General features: G+C 42.1%; 1 protein-coding gene and 1 long non-coding RNA gene across 2 annotated transcripts in view; one reads left to right on the forward strand and one right to left on the reverse strand.

The window, feature by feature from the left end:
* LOC136763518 (uncharacterized) overlaps positions 1-17,021 on the reverse strand; it is a 32,251-nt gene that overhangs the window by 12,669 nt on the left and 2,561 nt on the right. Inside the window, exon 2 of the long non-coding RNA XR_010820988.1 lies at positions 12,757-13,125. This is a non-coding gene — a long non-coding RNA (uncharacterized LOC136763518). The remainder of the gene's footprint in view (positions 1-12,756; positions 13,126-17,021) is intronic.
* The window catches only part of rspo1 (R-spondin 1), a 31,103-nt gene continuing 24,936 nt past the window's right edge, over positions 10,855-17,021 (forward strand). Inside the window, exon 1 of the mRNA XM_066717572.1 lies at positions 10,855-11,213. The gene's annotated coding sequence lies outside the window, so the exon portion shown is untranslated. The remainder of the gene's footprint in view (positions 11,214-17,021) is intronic.

A 17,021-nucleotide genomic window follows, 5' to 3' on the forward strand; every position in this document is an offset into this window, starting at 1 on the left:
TTTGCTCAGATGGTGGTTTTATTGAGGAAAGAGCGTGTCTTTTATAGGAGCTTGGAATCAGTGACTAGTGACTCCTCGCTTTAGTGGGGGACTCTTGGATCAATCCCCGTCCAACATGTATGAACATGCAACATCAAACCTGGATAAGGGTGTCTGCCAAAAAATGTATAATAAAAATGTATAGTTAAAAACTTTGACCTGCCTGCGAGTCACAGATGATGAAGTTGTACCCGATCGTGTTTTGATTTATAAATAGAAACATGTGGCTTCTGACAATAAATCCAAGTGCAATACAGAACAGAGGTCAACATTTTGATTTGATCTCACCCTAAACCTCATAGCGTTATTCTTTGGCTTCAGGACAGAAAGCACATTGTATAAAGACTGCTGGTCTTTGTCCTTTGAAACTATAAAAACAACGGTGAAAGAGAAAGTCCACATATCATCCCAAACTCTACAATACTCTTTTTACGGCGGTGAGAAGGGTCTCTGTATAAACTGGACTCTGCTTCCTTCTTTCAACTGTGTCTATTTACATGTGCTCTGTGCAGTGTTCCGTGTGATTACAAGCAAAATAAACTCTGGATTATTTGATCACAGTTATTTGAACAATATGTCATGTTCTGTCTGTTAAGTTACACGTATATCAACCCAGTCTGTTTCTTTGACTTGGCAGAAGACTGTGGGAGTCAACATGACCAGGCAATGTTCAAGAGTAAGGAAATCACCCTTCTTATATGCCGAGAACCCAGCGTACGAGAAGTGGTTTGAGAGAGGGAGTTTGTAAAGCTGGGTGTGTGTGTGTGTAGCGTGATCAGCTGTATGTACACAGTATGTACAGACGTTTCGTGTAATTGCCACAACTGTAATATTCAGGTTTTGACTAGTGACCAGGACAGGGAATATTGAGGACTTCTGACCCATAAATCAATACATTCATAACTGTGTAACATTTCACATGTTTCAACGAAAAACATTTGAAAGTTCAGAATATCACTTCTGTAATAAGCTTTATTATAGGATGCGCTTGCATCTTCAAATGACCATAAACTTCAGCTTCCACTTGCCTTTCTAATGGAAATCTGCAATTCCATGTGTCCGTAATCAGAATACAACATCCTTATAGCTGACGTACAGTTGACACAGTGGTCTCATTTCCGTACGTCCATCATTTCATTGGTCTCTCATATCTGTTACGTATCTGCGTCCAAAACTAGGAGTTGTTATTGTTGGATTTCGACAGGAAATTCCTTTGAGACTGGGAAACTCCTCGCAGTGTTTCTATCATGAGAATCAGTCTTTCAGGTGAATCTGTGGCAAATTATATACATTGGGAGTGATGGATCGCTGGTTGGACCACATAGGTTGAGTAGAAAGGGGAACTGTTAATCATTAAGTGATGACAAACGTATAGAATTGGTAAAGGATGAACCATGTCCTATAGGACTGATCACGTGAAGAGTACAGAGATGCTCTCCTGACAGAAAACACTTTGGAGAGCAGGTCCAAGTGCTAGCAACACAAAGGACAAGCCTGCAATATCAGTGCTGTTATTTTGAGCTATGGGTGCCTTCAAAGGACTCCTACAAAACTAAATCACTGTGTTGTGGTACAGTTTGTAATAAACTAGATAGACATACGGAAACCCGAATGTAAATTGCATGGATGTCTTATGTGGGATTTCAAATCTGGATGGAAGGAGTATAGTCTCTAAGGAAATAACTCTAGTGTGCCGGTATCCCCCAATAAAATAGTCTGACTGTCAGCCGTTTCTCAGTTTCTGCTGCAGTAGAAAGTATTCCCAGCCCTCATCTGACTCAAAGTTATTTAGTGATTAATTATCATTGATCTCTACTCTCCATAGGAATCAGTGGAGTGGAAAACACAAGCCAAACCCTCTGTCTTAATCGGTTTAATCAACTGAAACCTTTATAGTTTTCCCAAGGCTGAATTAGACACACTGTGAAGAGGTATCACTCATAAGTAAGTACATTTTATTGAGCAATATGTATTTCTAGAGCTCTCTTCTTATCACAAGGTTAATTGTTTTTGTACTTTCATCAGAAAGTCATTACCCTTCTTGATGAATGTATTTCAAAGCTTTTTCCAAATAATTCCTTTAGAATTTAGTCTGTTTTTTCATTCATGCCATTGAAACAGTTAACATGCACAACTGTGCCAGCTGTAACTCTGAGAATAAACTATGTAGGAAATGCAAATGATAGTTCAAGAATTAATCGGCAACTCAGACACAATAATTTATTTCCCTTTCCTTTTTGACAGCTACTTCACATTCTGATTGGAACAACTGACCAGAAAATCACATTTTCAACTTTAGATAATAGCGTTAGACTTGCGGTTGTAAAAAGACAATGTTTTATCCATTAGCTGAACTACAACTGAGAACGTATTTTCTGTTTAGAAGCCCCCCCATCCAACCCCCGTCTATTTTGAACCTTTTTTTTGTTGGCCACTTGGTTAACGTTATGTTTTCTTCTCCGTGATGGATGCGGAGAACACACATATATTTTATTCTGGCATTAATGTCATACTGTTCTAAACAGTGCGATTTGGAGTCATAAACCTATCATTAAACATCATTAAACTCAAACCATCTCTCACTGAGGCTGCAAATCCCATAAAACTGGCCCTGCTGCAGTTTGCCCAGGAGGTATCGCAATGGCCCTAACTACTGTTGGCTTATAGACTTTGACAGAAATTACGACCTTAATAAAGTCTATTTTATAATATTTGCATGCATAAGCATCTTATATCTGACACTGGAAAGAACGGCCGACTCCGTGTAAGTGCTCCCCGGGGTGAAAACTTGGCAGCGGGGGCCTTCTGTGTGTCTCCTTTAGAGATGGATTACAATGGATCTGTCATAGAAATGAATTGCCATTAACAACTAACAGTGGCTTACCATTTCAAGTCTCTGCCAAGCTGGCTCACTGCGGAGTCATGGCTGAGGGCTTCAGAATATGTCATCTGATTGGTAAAATAAATAGATAAATACAATAAAATTATCTTTACGTGGAAAAGGGGCCTTTTTATTATACTGGTTCCAATTGTAACATTGTAGTTGCGTAGAAGAATGGAAGGAACTGCTTTATATGTCACAATGAAGCAATGTGGTTTGTTTGGAGTGTGTGTCCTCTTGACTTGAAGGTTCATATGAAACTTTCACGTTGTGTTCAAGGAGACTGAGGTGATGCTATTGTAGGTAGAGAACGGACTGGCTGAGGCGAGTGAGGAGGATAATGTAGGAAGAAGGGAGCGGTAGAGGGCTTGGGCAGCCGGGAGATTGGACCTCTTCCATTTCTTCTCAGCAGAACACAGAGTGGACCTGGCTGAGTGGAGGATGGGGGACATCCAGGGCTTCAGGGTGGAGGGACGAGCAGGACGAGATGAGAGAAGGCAGAGAGAATCCAGGGAGGAGGTGATGGGACAGATAGATGGGAACAGCGGTCAATGGGAGATACAAGAGTGAGAGCATTGGAGACGAGGCTGGAAGGGGAGAGGGAGCGGAGATGACGTCAGAGAGTGATGGTAGAGAGAGGGGAGGGAAAGGCAGGAAGAGATGAAGGGGCTAGAGATGTCTAGAGGGGTCAAGTCACCCAGAGGATTGTACCCATGAAAACCACAGAACTGTGGAGTGCAGTGATGCCATTTGCTCAGTGGGCGATATCCAGCAATGAGAGTTGTGTCTTTCGTTTTCACTGGCTTTGACTGGTCTGGCTCCTAGAGAGGTTGTGAGGTTTAACAGAACTGCATGCGTGAAAAAGGACTGTGAGAAAACTGCACCCTCTCTCAAAGTTAGGCTAAATGCTCCATTTCCTGAAACTTGTCTGAAAGTTAGTGTCCTGGGGAGTGCATTATTAAACTGTCATCATTTCGGAGATGAAAGGGCTCTGTGAAACCCCAAGAATCACAATGTGGATCTCGGCATATAAATGGTTCGGATGCCATTGATTTCCAAAGACGGCCAGAGATGTGTGATTGTGAATGCTCCTAGCTCTTAGCTAATCTGTTACAGCCAGCAACAGCGCAGAAGAAACATATCTTTAATGTGGGAAGTGCGGCTTGATAGCAATGTCATTACGTGAAGGAAGAGAAGAAGAAGAATTTTCCAGATTTTTAAGCCAGCACATCTTGACATACCCTCCTCCAAATTCATCAATGAATGCGACCAAACACAACCGCAAAGGGACGGAGTCCAGAACGGCTCATGTCTTTCCTCAGGAAGTAATTAGTGCAACGACGGCAAGCTTTGAAAACATCGTTAAACTCAAGAGTCTGTCGGCCAAACCCTGGTGACTGTGCCTTTATTGTTGTACCCTGTTGCGTTGCCTTTAAATGTTTCTAATTTGCTTGCTGGCGTGTGCAGCGTTTCAGGACAAACTGTCTTGTGCTACACAAAACCCAACCTCCTCTTGTGTAACTCAGAAAACCACAACTCTGTAAATACCCACTGTTGCTTAAAACAGGCTTCTACGAGGAGGTCCTCCACTGGGGTAAATTAGTAGAGCCCCTCTAGAGTAGGATTGCCCCAACCTTGTGGAGTAATTGAAAATGATTTGCTACAAATTCATGGGAAGTCATGAGAGCGGACAGAGGATTATCTTGCTTCAGGTGGATGCAATGTAGAGTCTGATTGGATGTCTTTTCAGGCTATTAAGGCTAAATTTGACTCCAACCTGCACACTTAAGGGTCATGTGACCGAACTGCTTTAGTTCACTGTATGGTCACTCATGCTAGGAAACGATTGCACAAATGGGATAAATCTTCCCTGTTAAATTGTATAATCATTGGAATATATGCAACACCAAAAAATGCTGGTGAGAAATTAAATCATACGCAAACAAAAAGTGCTATTTTTATCCCATCCACAAACGTCTCTACCCTGTAACGTTTGCACTTTAAATACATATACAAACACCAGAAAACAACACAAACAATAGAAATAGGGCGATCCCATTTGTGTTCAGCGTCACAAAGCCAAAGTGGCAATCCTAACAAATGCTGAGCTACATGTTTCCTGATATAAAGCTGATTGTTGCGCAGAGAATAAATAAATAAGGAGAAAATCACATATATAATGGTAAAAATACGTGGAAAAGAACAAAACCAAAATACCATGTGTTTACTCAGGCTACTTCATATCGGGCTCAGCTATAATAAATTGTGCTAACCGCATGGTAATTATTTTGGTAACTGGAGGGATTTCCATCTTTAATTGTTTACACAGAAAGTTGAACAGTTGAGGGTAACCATGAAGCAGCCTGGTTATGAATGTAGGTGTTCCATAGCTAATCAAAACCAAATGCTGCACCAGCCTGTGCCTCCGCTAAATTACAACTACCCTGATTTCAAACCCCCTGCTACCATTTTAACATGACTAAAATTGCCAGTATTCTCTCACCCTTATCTTTATTTATTTATGTATTATTTATATATATCTTTTCATGCCATGGTAAGAAATGGCTAGTGAGTTATTGCACTTTTAAAGGTTCGATTGTACTTAACCTTTGCTGACCCGAAGGTAGAGTCGATCTTTGTCAAACACACTAGTCTGTTGACACGGCGCGGCTGTTAAACATTATTTTATGTATTTATGTTTTCTTTACATCTCAGGCGAAAGTGGAATCCCGGTGAAGCAACGCTGTGACTGTGTTAAGTAATGTCCCTGTGAAACGCACTCCTCCCAGGGGGGTACTCTGTGACTCGGGCTGCTAACGATGTTCTGTTCTTACGGATGCAAAGACGCAGTTTGTGGTAGAGCCTCCTTTGGCTATTGAACCCCAACCGCTTGTGAAATCCATTGCTTTTCCAGACTTAATCCCTGGCTATAATCTTCATCAGCTGGGAATTTCATCAACATGCAAAGTCATGCTGCATGAAAATTATTACTTTTTTTTAAGCTGCTTCTGCTTTTTTTTGTCTGGAAGTCTATATTGTGAACCCCTTTCTTAAGACTACAATACCAGGAAAAAACTGGCTTTAACACCTGGGGTGGATTACGACAATAAAGGGTTATTAATTTCAAACTCAAAAGAACAGTATGGTCCTTTAGGAACAGAGTCACTCTGCTATGTATGGTTTCTGCAAGCTCATTACTGGGGGCCGATATGCCACCAAAGGCAGGAAATCAGCTTGCAGTGCTCTTATACAAAACTGCATTACGAAAAGATTAATCTTTTATACGGGGCCGGTTCTCAAATACCAGAGAGCAGGTTGGAATTGCCTTGTAAGTAGCTAAATCTAAGCGCCCCCCAAGACAGCATCTTCATTCAGACTTGGCCGAGCTTTATTACTGAATTTTTAGGGATAAAAAATCAGTCTCCATGTAAATGCATTTTTTATATGTATCTATAAAACCATTTCCCGACTTGTTATTTAGAATGATTTTAATGTTGTTGTGTTTTAATTGTATCTGTCTCTGCTTTCTTCTGCTGCGTCTTATGGAACCATAACTCTCACAAGACAAATAAAGCACATTTTAAAGCACATACAGGTGCCATTTTCGAGAAATGTGTCTCTTCTGGCGTATCAGTAATGCTGTCGATAGCATCGTGTGACGAGTCTTTCATATGAGGGATCATTTTAATTATTTGCAGATTAATCAGATGTGTGCCTTTGGAAGATGCCAACGCTGCTGACAGCTGCTAAAGAATGCTCTGAACGCTCTGAAAAGTAAGTCTCTAAGCTCAGCAGGAAACTGCGATGTCTGTCTGTAGAAGTATTAGGGCTGTGCAAATCTCTCCTTTTTTTCTTTTTTTGCACAGTCATGAGACTATTTTTCTTTTTGCTCGGGGATTTTCAGAGACAATTGCCCATTGCACAGTATTATTGAAGACTGGTGAGAACCAGGAGTTTGCTGGCCAAGGACAACAGGACTATATTTGGAATAACACACCAACATTCCTGTGAAACCCTCAGCACGCAAAGAAGAGTGAACGCTTTTGAGAAGGGAGCATTTATAACTCTCGATTAAAAGTGGTCGTGATCAATGCACAAAGTCGAAAAGACACAGACATACAGAACAAGCTTTTTTAAATGGTAATTTGTTCACATTGTATTGCATTAAAGCACAACCCCCAAATATGCTTGACCTTTAACTAAAATAAGAACATATTTTACCAAAAACTTTATTTACAGCCTTTGCACCTTAAGATTTAAATATTGTGAAAAATATGTGTTTATATGGGTTTAACTTCTTATGTTATCCTTTGCTTTACTGTATTTGCATTGGGTGACATTTCAATCACATCATTTTTTGCCAGGCCTAATGGATGTATGCTTTCTGTAAACATGAAACAAGTGGTTATTTAATGAATTAACGCTGCTCCAAATATGAGTTTCATTACTGCTACTCGTAAATGCCCACTGAAGATTTTGCAACTAAATTTGACTTCGTTTTCACCTGAATCAACTGTTATTTCTTGTGGTTGTGTGTAAGGCTTCTTGTGGAGGCTAATCTTCGGGACTTGCTCTTCGTGGCCCTCTGTTGGATTAAGAAGAAATCGGAGTTGCTTTGACATCTATGTTAACTTTAAAATCATCTGATTTAGGAGAGAGAAGATTTTGCAGGAATCCTGTTTAAATAAATATATAATTTAGTTATCCAAACAACTGTCACACATCACACTTGGGGTTATATGACTCTACCTTATTAGCTTTCTGCCCTTGAGCCCCTTGGATTAGGCATATTAGGCCATATTTACCAAACGTAATCTAATAATCTTTCCGCAGGGTTCATAAATGGTCCCTGGCATTCTTTGTGTCCTCAATTCCCCATCTAAAAGCACGGCTAGTGACAAGGACATATCAAAATCTATACAAGCGCGTTGTTTATCGTTGTCTTGTAGGAGGTTGTTCGTCTTCCTATGTATTTATGTTGAAGTCCCACCAACTTCCAACTTAGACATCTTGTGATCAGTAACTTTTATTAAAAATAAAAAGAAATGAAAAAGTAATAAAAATCATAATTAAGCATTTACATTTTTATTCAAACGTATTTCAGTTCAAACAAGTACCGAAAGCAAAAGCTCCAGAGGCCGGGGGAAGTTTCTAGCAGTTTGTGAAGCAGAAATTAAATAAACGAAATGGTAATGTAAACAGAAGTTGCTTATTCACCGTAGTAACTCCAGAGTAACAGTCCTCGTGGGATGGCGTAGCAAGAATGAGGCTTGAATACCTTGCTATTGGCCCCATGAGGTTAAGCCTAGCCCCTGTGTTGCACAAAAATAACATTAAACATTTCTCTAACCCTTGGAAAAGCGCAGTAACAAACAGTCCTAATTCACAGTAGTAAAGAACAATTTAGCCGAAAGAAAAGCTTTGGTTTGAGCTACTAAAAACAGTTCTAGCATGATCCTGTGTCATGCAACATCGGTTTATATGAGGCCAGCTCTGGTGTAAACAGTACATAATCTCTTTGGGGCTGATTGGCGGGCCAAAACTCATTATAAACTTCCCTGCTCTTTATTAGTCAATGGCACGCCACTTTCTATCGTATCCCCAGAGCACCACAGCAGCACAGTGGATCGCAAAGCCGTAGGTTTTGTACACTGAGCAAGAGATCAATAAATAATTGGTAGGGCAGACAGAGGGTTTTACAGGCTTAAGTATTCCCAAAGTGGGGAGTCTTTATGGCTCTGGGATCCAACAACAAATGGTTTTGCTCCGGGTTTCTGCGCCATAATTGAAGACAAACAGTCGACGGACCCTAATAGACTGCCCTCTGACCCCTGCGCTCCGGGGTCAAGGTCGTATAACTCGCATGCTTGTCAATCTGGAACGACAACGTGGACTTCTAAATCCTCAAATTCCTTAGCTGCCCCCCCCCCCTTCCCGAAGACTGCAATCTTTCAATTACGAACCCAACGAAGTTCTCTCTGGCCTTCGCCGGCTCATGTTTCACCCCGGGTTACCCGTGTGAATGGCAAAGGCAGACACTACATTGTTGGACAGCTAATATTCAACAGAGAAGTACTTCTTTCTTACACTTTTACTTAGAGGACAGCATTCAATTATTTGTATTCCAGTGCAAAATTTGGGGGGTCGACGAAAATAACTAAGCTAAGTTTCCTGAGCTAAATTCCTGTTACTTTCTTAAAATAGCGTTCAGGATTCAGGTTCAGCAAAAATGTACAATCAAGCTGCTAATGTCCTGATGGTGCTGTTAATTCACCAGTGTGATATGGACATAGCCTGAGGCAGAAAGAAAACTCAAACTGGTCCAAGAGAAAATTACTGGCATACAATGTTAAATGTATCTCCTATATACATTTACTTCCTCATGTTGGAAACAAAATATATGTATTTTGTATTTAAATCAAGCTGAAAAGAGTTGTATAAATCTGAATCAGTGAAACAACAATAAGCAACGGTCATGCATCGTCTAATTTCCAGTTACACACGATAATAAACCTCACAGCGGGGAGTATAGACCTTTTACTGCCATCTTTTGTGAAAAGTGATGATTGTTCGTATGGGAACTGAATTTGATTAAGTTGCAAATGCTGGTTCTCTTTCTAAAGCAGTTTGTGAATATGTTGCACACAGTTATGAAATATATATACATATAATGGATAGCCATACAAAACCACTACAGACATGAATTATCTATGGCTCATGAATATATTTTGGGGCGTTTTAGGGAAGGGAGTCTTGTCACATTTCGAATTGAATTGGTCCGAAAAGAAGAGAAATTCTTTATAAAATTGTAGCTTTGCTTTCTTTGACTTGAGGTATATATGTGTGTTTGAATCAAGACATCAGAAGGTGGATACTGAATGAATAATTAACATATTAGAAATATATGCAACTTAAACTATTAAGTGACTTAAGTGAAAAGGCAGTAATTATTGTGGAACACTACAATATTGCACAGTTGCTTTTACTATTAAGAGTGGTTGGGTCAGTTGGGTTCATTAATATAACTTTAAGTGTGTATGCAATCAGTATGTTTATTTTTATTATCATATGTTGTACCCATTATTGACCACAATGCATCTAAAGAAAGAAGACTAAATTGCAAAGCACCACCTGTGACACATAGTTATTCTCCATAAGCTATAATTAAGCAGGTGGAGTTTTACACATGGTCGCAATCAAATCAAATAAAAACACCACAGCTTCAAGACTAAAAATAACTACAGCATTTCAAGGTGTGGTATGTGTAGGTTTGAAGAATGGCAATCATCTAAACAGATCTGCACCCACACCTTTAAAACAGCATAAACATTAAAACCAACAGAACACATAGTAATAGTAATAATAATAATAATAAAGAGAGTAATTGTTGTTGTTTATGAAAGCAGAAATGTTCTATAGGATTGTATCGGATTCTGTAAGAAAGCATCCTCCCTACAGTTCAGTGTACAGTCCTCCTGTAGGACATTTCCCTAATGGACTGAACGTGAGGAAGGGCCCTGGGAATCAGTGTGTGTCACGGCCTCGTCCGACTGAGCTGTGTCTGCGGGGCGGTGCGGGGCGGTGCGGGGCGGCGGGGTGGATTGCGGGGCGGCGGGGTGGGGTGCGGGGCGGTGCGGGGCGGCGGGGTGGGGTGCGGGGCGGTGCGGGGCGGCGGGGTGGGGTGCGGGGCGGTGCGGGGCGGCGGGGTGGATTGCGGGGCGGCGGGGTGGGGTGCGGGGCGGTGCGGGGCGGCGGGGTGGATTGCGGGGCGGCGGGGTGGGGTGCGGGGCGGGGCGGCGGGGTGGATTGCGGGGCGGAGGGGTGGGGTGCGGTGCCGTGCGGTGCCGTGCGGGGCGGGCGGTGCGGGGGCGGGGCCGGGCGCGCGGGGCTGTGCGGGGCTCGCTCGAGGACAGTCCGCAGCTCGGGACGCGGGACGCTCGCGGCAGCAGCGCAGGGTGTGCGTGGTCGGGTCTCCGCAGTGAGAGCAGCAGCATCCTGACACGCAGCAGCTGCTCCAGTAGTGCGCTGCGCAGACACAGTGCGTGTCCCTCTCGCAGCCCCAGCAGCGGCGTTGGCGCATCTGTCGCTGCGGCTCAGGAGACTGCAGGTCTTTTCCTAAGTTTCTCTGAGACGAATACAGACAGGAGATAAGGTTTTATTTTTCTCCATCGCATCTGGAGGTGTTGTGTAGGAGGAGTTCATCTGAACCCGACAAGAAGGATTTTTTTTCTTCTTCTCCCCTATAAAAAGGACCTTGGGAACCCCTCAATTCATCGGAAAGGCAATTGAGCAGGTAGGTCTTTATTTAGGGTTTGGGGAGAATTGCAATTCGTACTGCTGCTGTAATAATTGTTTTGTTAGTTTTATGTAACAACTATAAAATAACTATTTTATTGCACACAATAAGAGATAAATGCATGCAAAGGAAAGTAGTTTGAACAAATAAAAAGCATTATTATTGCGATTTGATCTGTGCAAATTAGTATAATTAAATGAAAACGGTGACGTCCATTTACAATGTTATTATATAATGAACTGCATATTGGGGTTGATTGCATTGATTACAAATGTATGTGTCGTGTTGTAATCTGCAGCAAAGTTTCATACTCAGGACGGAGCTGTAGTAAAATGTAACTGCGTGTCTGAATTTCTCACAGCAGTCAACCACTGCTTTGCAAAACTGCAAGACGTTTGAAAATCTAAATAGAAAATGTTAATGACTTGAAAGGTGATTATTATTATTATTATTATTATTATTATTATTATTATTATTATTATTATTACTATTATTATTCATAATGTTAGTGATACTAATGAATCATTATGATTATGTATTTTAAGTAGTGTACAAATACATGTGACGTAATGGAAATTGTAAAAATATTGTACATTTTTTCATATGAAGTCACAGATAATAAATACATCTAATGTGAAGATCGCCGATAGTGTCTGCGCAGCGTCCATTGCGACGTGTGCGGCTTCAAATACATCTGGCTAATTAGTAATTCATTCATTCATTCATTTATAAAAACTTAACTTTCCTACCGAGACTTGGTGCAATTTAAATTCATCACATGTCCCGCGTGTCCATAAAGCTTGTCCTCCCCCTCCCGCGTATGCAGGCAAGAACTGCCACTTTCTGAGTTTTCGGGCAGTATTGTGTGTATTTTTCTGTTTCCACCCTCCCCTCACCCTCCCTTTAATAACCTGTCGACCGAAAGAGGAGATTTCTGTGCATTAGAGGTAGCCAGGTTGCATTAAAGCAATACTTTGGTGTCTGGCTGTAGTGGTCTCAAGCATCGTGTCTATTTAGAAAATGAAATGCACAGACAGCGAGCAGTTGTTTTTGGTCCTGCTAAGTGCAGTGGTGACCTGGCAATTTGCTGAAAATGTGTCTGTGCTGAACGGTCTGCTGGTTTCAGTTAATGCTGATTTTCTGTCCCATCTGGGATGTTTTAAAATGGACAGACCCCCCCAAAAACGAGTAGTTACAAATAGAGTTGTGACTTGACAAACATCCTCATGCTTCATAGCACAGTATGTAGATACTGTTGATCATATAAGGCTGGCATGCTTTATATACATGCAGGCGTGTTTCATGTGTGAATGGAGAGGACCAGTGACTGGAATTTACTGCACAGGGAGGTGAGCTCCTAAAATAATGGGAACCTGGAGCTGAGAGACACATCTGTTGCTCTTATTAGCACCTTATTATGTCTCTCTCCTGGTTTTATGTTTTCACAGGAAGTCATTAAGCAAACCATTACTGTTTCGAAATAGACGGGCAATCAGGTGTTCTGCCACAGATTAACGCAGTTTCCCCGTGCTCTACTCACCTGCTGTTTCAAATTACGGAGCAGAAAATAGGAGCTCATCCGGGCGCACTTCTCGGAGGTAGCAGAGTTGGAGAGGTACTTCACTGCTGTCTACCAAGCCTTTCCTTTCTCTGCTTTTTTCCCCTCCGCACGACTCTCGGGTCAGCTGCTCTGCTTGTGAGCATCCCCCCAGAGAGCTTGCAGGACTAGATCAGGGCTGTAATGTCGACCAGCATGCCTGGCTGCGGTAGACCAAAGGAGACCTTAATAAGTGAAAAATTGCTCAACGTAAATGGGAGCCCCAGGGGTTGCCACCCGGTATGTCGGTCTGTCACAGTGGGCATCTCGTCCGCAGCGCCCTGTGCCGGGGAGGGGGTGCGCTTAGACCATCTGGGAAAGAAAGAGAAAGAAGGGGAGAGGTGAGAAATGCTTTGTAGTTTGGCTTTAATAACACTGAGTGTGTGGAGGAAAAATATTTCTTCGAGAAGGAGACAGCTTGGAAGTGCCTTGGACACCTGACTGCAGTGGCCAGCCAGGATGGTAAAAAAAGAAACAGAACAGAAGAATAGTTCGCCATTAGGAGGATGATTTACGACCAGCTGCATTTATTGCATGTTTACTGTGCCCACTTTTTTTATGCTCTTGCCCCCACGCTGCTTCGTGGACTTCAGACGTTTGAAGCGGCAACATGAGTGGGTTGATGCCGGAAAAACATAACGTACAACGGTTTGGTGCCGCTCGATTTACTGCCTGCTGAAACCCTGGCTCGTTACTCGTGACAGATGAGGTCATCGTATCTACTGAGTCCCGCAGGTCATGACAGACTGACGGCCCAGGGTCTGCTGGTCTGCTTTGAAACCTTTCTATTTTCACTTTCCTGCTGGCCGTTGGAAAGTCTTTCTTCAGCACAGCGCACACATGAAGGACTTTAATGGTTATTGAACAACGGACAAACAAACCGTTGAAACCGTTTGTTGATGCTTTGAGCTGCACGGATGCTGAGTTCGGGGGTAACTTCTCGGGGCTCTGATACAGGGTTTGAAAAGGAAGGATTGGGGATGCGCACTCTCTGGAGTTTAGTAGCCGAGGCGAGGGTGTGTGGGTGCGGTTGCTGTTCCTACGGGAGGCTTTTCAGTTGTAAAAGTAAATTGTGGCTTGCTGTCCCGTCTGTCATACAGCTGTCTGAATAATTCATACATCAAGCAGAGCACAGCGCCGGCAATTCAGTCTGCTGAATATTTGATGAGGGAGTGGGTTGCGTCTGTTACACAGGTGAAAGGGTCCTTTGGTGAGAAAGCGATACCTATACCTCGGCATCAGGGCAGACAGCAGATAACAAGGAACACGGGTGCAGCCACTTGAGCGTTGCTTTGTCTCTCATTGTCAAGGGGCTTTAGTACTTTGTAGGGTGGATATGCGTCAGGGTGACCCGGCCGTGCACAAATGCTGCATTATTCAGCGCGAGCATTATTCGCCAGATCAATGTCCCTCAAAGGTTTGAAGAGAGCTTCACGCTGTGGAAATAAGGCGATCTGAGTTCAGCTGGTGAGAGTGAGAGTGTGTGTGTGTGTGTGTGTACAAGCAACATCAACACTAAAAAGAATGAAGGTTAACAATATTTCACAGGGAACAACATGAGCCCAGAGAAATGAGGGCCTGTTTACGCGTTTAGCTTATTATATTCCTCTCCGTCTTTCTTGTGGAAGAGTCGGACGCCCACGGGGCTGTTTTAGAAGCGTTGTGAAACACTTTGACACAATCATTAGCACTAACGAGCGCGGCGGTGAGACGGATTGGGAAATGTTAACATTTTCAAGCTGGTGGAGATGGCATGTTTGTTGCAGTTGAAAAGATCTATTCGCCGGTCAAGTGGTTTACGGCTTTCTGCAAACGCAGCTCTGATCTGGCCTCGGCACACGCGTGCCAGGAGGTGTCGGTGAAATGAGTCGGAATTTCATAAAGGAAAATAAACTGCAGAGAAGGCGTACAGAGGGGATTTGGGTTGTTTATACATTCTGTATGAAGCCTGAGAAACGCAACTGTACTTCCTGTTGTTTTCCAGCGGCCTGTCTTTATTAGCTTCCATTCATTTTGCAGGTTCACGTTTGGGATCCTCTTACATGGCTTTAGCTTTGTTTGCCTTCACGTGATTAGCCTCCATTGTGCCAAACAAACTAACTCCTTCAAGAGCCATCGACTCTCTTCTCATTTCCTGTCACAGCTGGGGATTTGGATTCACAACACAGTTCTGCACAGCAAACAGACTCATCACAGTGTGGGCCGTCTATGGCAACCTGTGGCCGCTGTATCTTATCACTGCAGGACCTGCTGCCACACACAACAAGCTGTCTGTGCCATTATGGGCGGAAAAAAGCATTGCATAGCCACAGCCGAGTCTTTCCAAGCACTTTCTACCCCCGACTGCTACTTTCTGACGTTTAGTTTTCTCCCAAACTGTTTCTTGAATGTCAGACAACAGTGTTGGGTAATGTGTGTTTATTACCTAAAATTATTTCTGCCTCCCTGATATTATTTTTACCAGAACCCCGCAGGGTGCAGAATTTGCTGTCAGCCATTAAACTGCAGAGAGGGAAGTTCACTGGAAATGTGTTAGTATGTGTTTCCTTTGATTAATACCAATTGGGCTATTTTAGCTGCGCAGAACGAACATCACCCCAGACCAGGCAGCCCTCCGTAAAGTGTTTCAACTCCGTTCCCTTTAATTGGACGTTAAGCACACAGAGTGCCTTCCAGACTCCCGAGTGTTTGGTAACAGTTCTATAATCAGCCTGCAAACGCCAGACATAAACGGACTATTCTCAGCTCTCTGTCTAATGATCTATGAGACCGTCCAATTAGGAAACAATGCCATTAATAACGTTTTGTAACCAGAGTGTTGCTTCTCTCCAGACAGTGCTGACGCGTTTTTATTTTTATTTTATTTTTTCCTTCTGTTTTTTAAATTTTTTTATTTAATTTAAATATTTATGTCGTTGTTCTGCTGGTTTTATATAAAAGATCTGTCTGGTAGATCTCTGGAACGAGCCAGGCAATGTGGAATAATTTACCAGGGTTACAATACGTACGCTAATTGAGTTAAGCTGTTATTGGTTCGCTCTCGTGTGTGCGCGAAGGAAAATTTGTTTTTTAAATAAGTATTACTTGTACTCATTATATGGCTTTACGTCAAAGCTCTCCTATTACCCCCGAACAAGCAGATCTATAACCAAGGAAACCTTTATTCTTTTTTCTCTAGTTAAATTAACATCTTGACATTATTAAATAGAAATAAATACTAATGTTGAGGAATTGTATTCTAGTAGACTGTATCTTGCATTGTGTGACGTTTAAAATGTGCATTGATGCCATAACTTCCTATTGTCCTCGCTGCCAATTATATAAGTGAAAGTTACACAAAAGTAATATCATTTTAATTGTATAGGCTATAATTTGGGAAAAGAGGTTTATGGATAATTTTATTTTATTATTAGAAAATCAGTGATAGAGTGAAACAGGAAGAACAAATTAAGACGGTTTACAATATAAATTATTCTGCTTTGGTGGTGGTTTGAGCATGTGTGTGTTTTGTCTTATTTTCCAATGTATTTTATAGCTACTATTAAACAAATATAATTATTGGTTTTCTCTGCAGTATTGTTTTTTCATCCCTACAACACAAGCTGATAGATATGCTGACATTTATTTGATCATAAATACAGAAATGTGGTGCGTTTTGGCCATGTGAGAATCATTATGTCTGTTGTTATTGTTATAATAATATTATAATATTATAAATCTCACTGCAGTTTGGTTAAGATGACCAACTTTGTTTCACCCCGAGTTATTTAATTTCATTCCTGACAAATGTTAATGGTATTAATATTGTTTAGTTTAGCCTGCTAGTGCCGTAGAGATGTCTGTTTCTTGCGGTTCAGACACGGTGGTTTCAGTGACAGATTAATAAGTGTCTGCATTCACAGAGTAGATCTGAGTTTGGTTGTCTTGTTCACAGTGTTTAGCAGTCCCCTGTCTCTGCCTGTGTGTTGACAATACCGTCGGGATTTACTCGCTGCTCTTCAGAAGGGCGGTGGGATTCACTCAGCCGGACCGAACGCTGTGTCTGTGTCGCTGTGTCTGACAGGGTGCTCTTTAACGCAGTGTCCATCTCCTGAGCCTCAGACTAAAGCCCGTGGGAGTGAAAGAGCCGTACTTCAGCATTGTTGGCCTGTGCATCGTCTGGGGAATGTGACTATTTATATCAGGAAGAGAAGATGAATCTCCTTTTA

This window comes from Amia ocellicauda, chromosome 11 (genome assembly GCF_036373705.1).
Source record: "Amia ocellicauda isolate fAmiCal2 chromosome 11, fAmiCal2.hap1, whole genome shotgun sequence".
NCBI classification, from domain to species: Eukaryota; Metazoa; Chordata; class Actinopteri; order Amiiformes; family Amiidae; genus Amia; species Amia ocellicauda.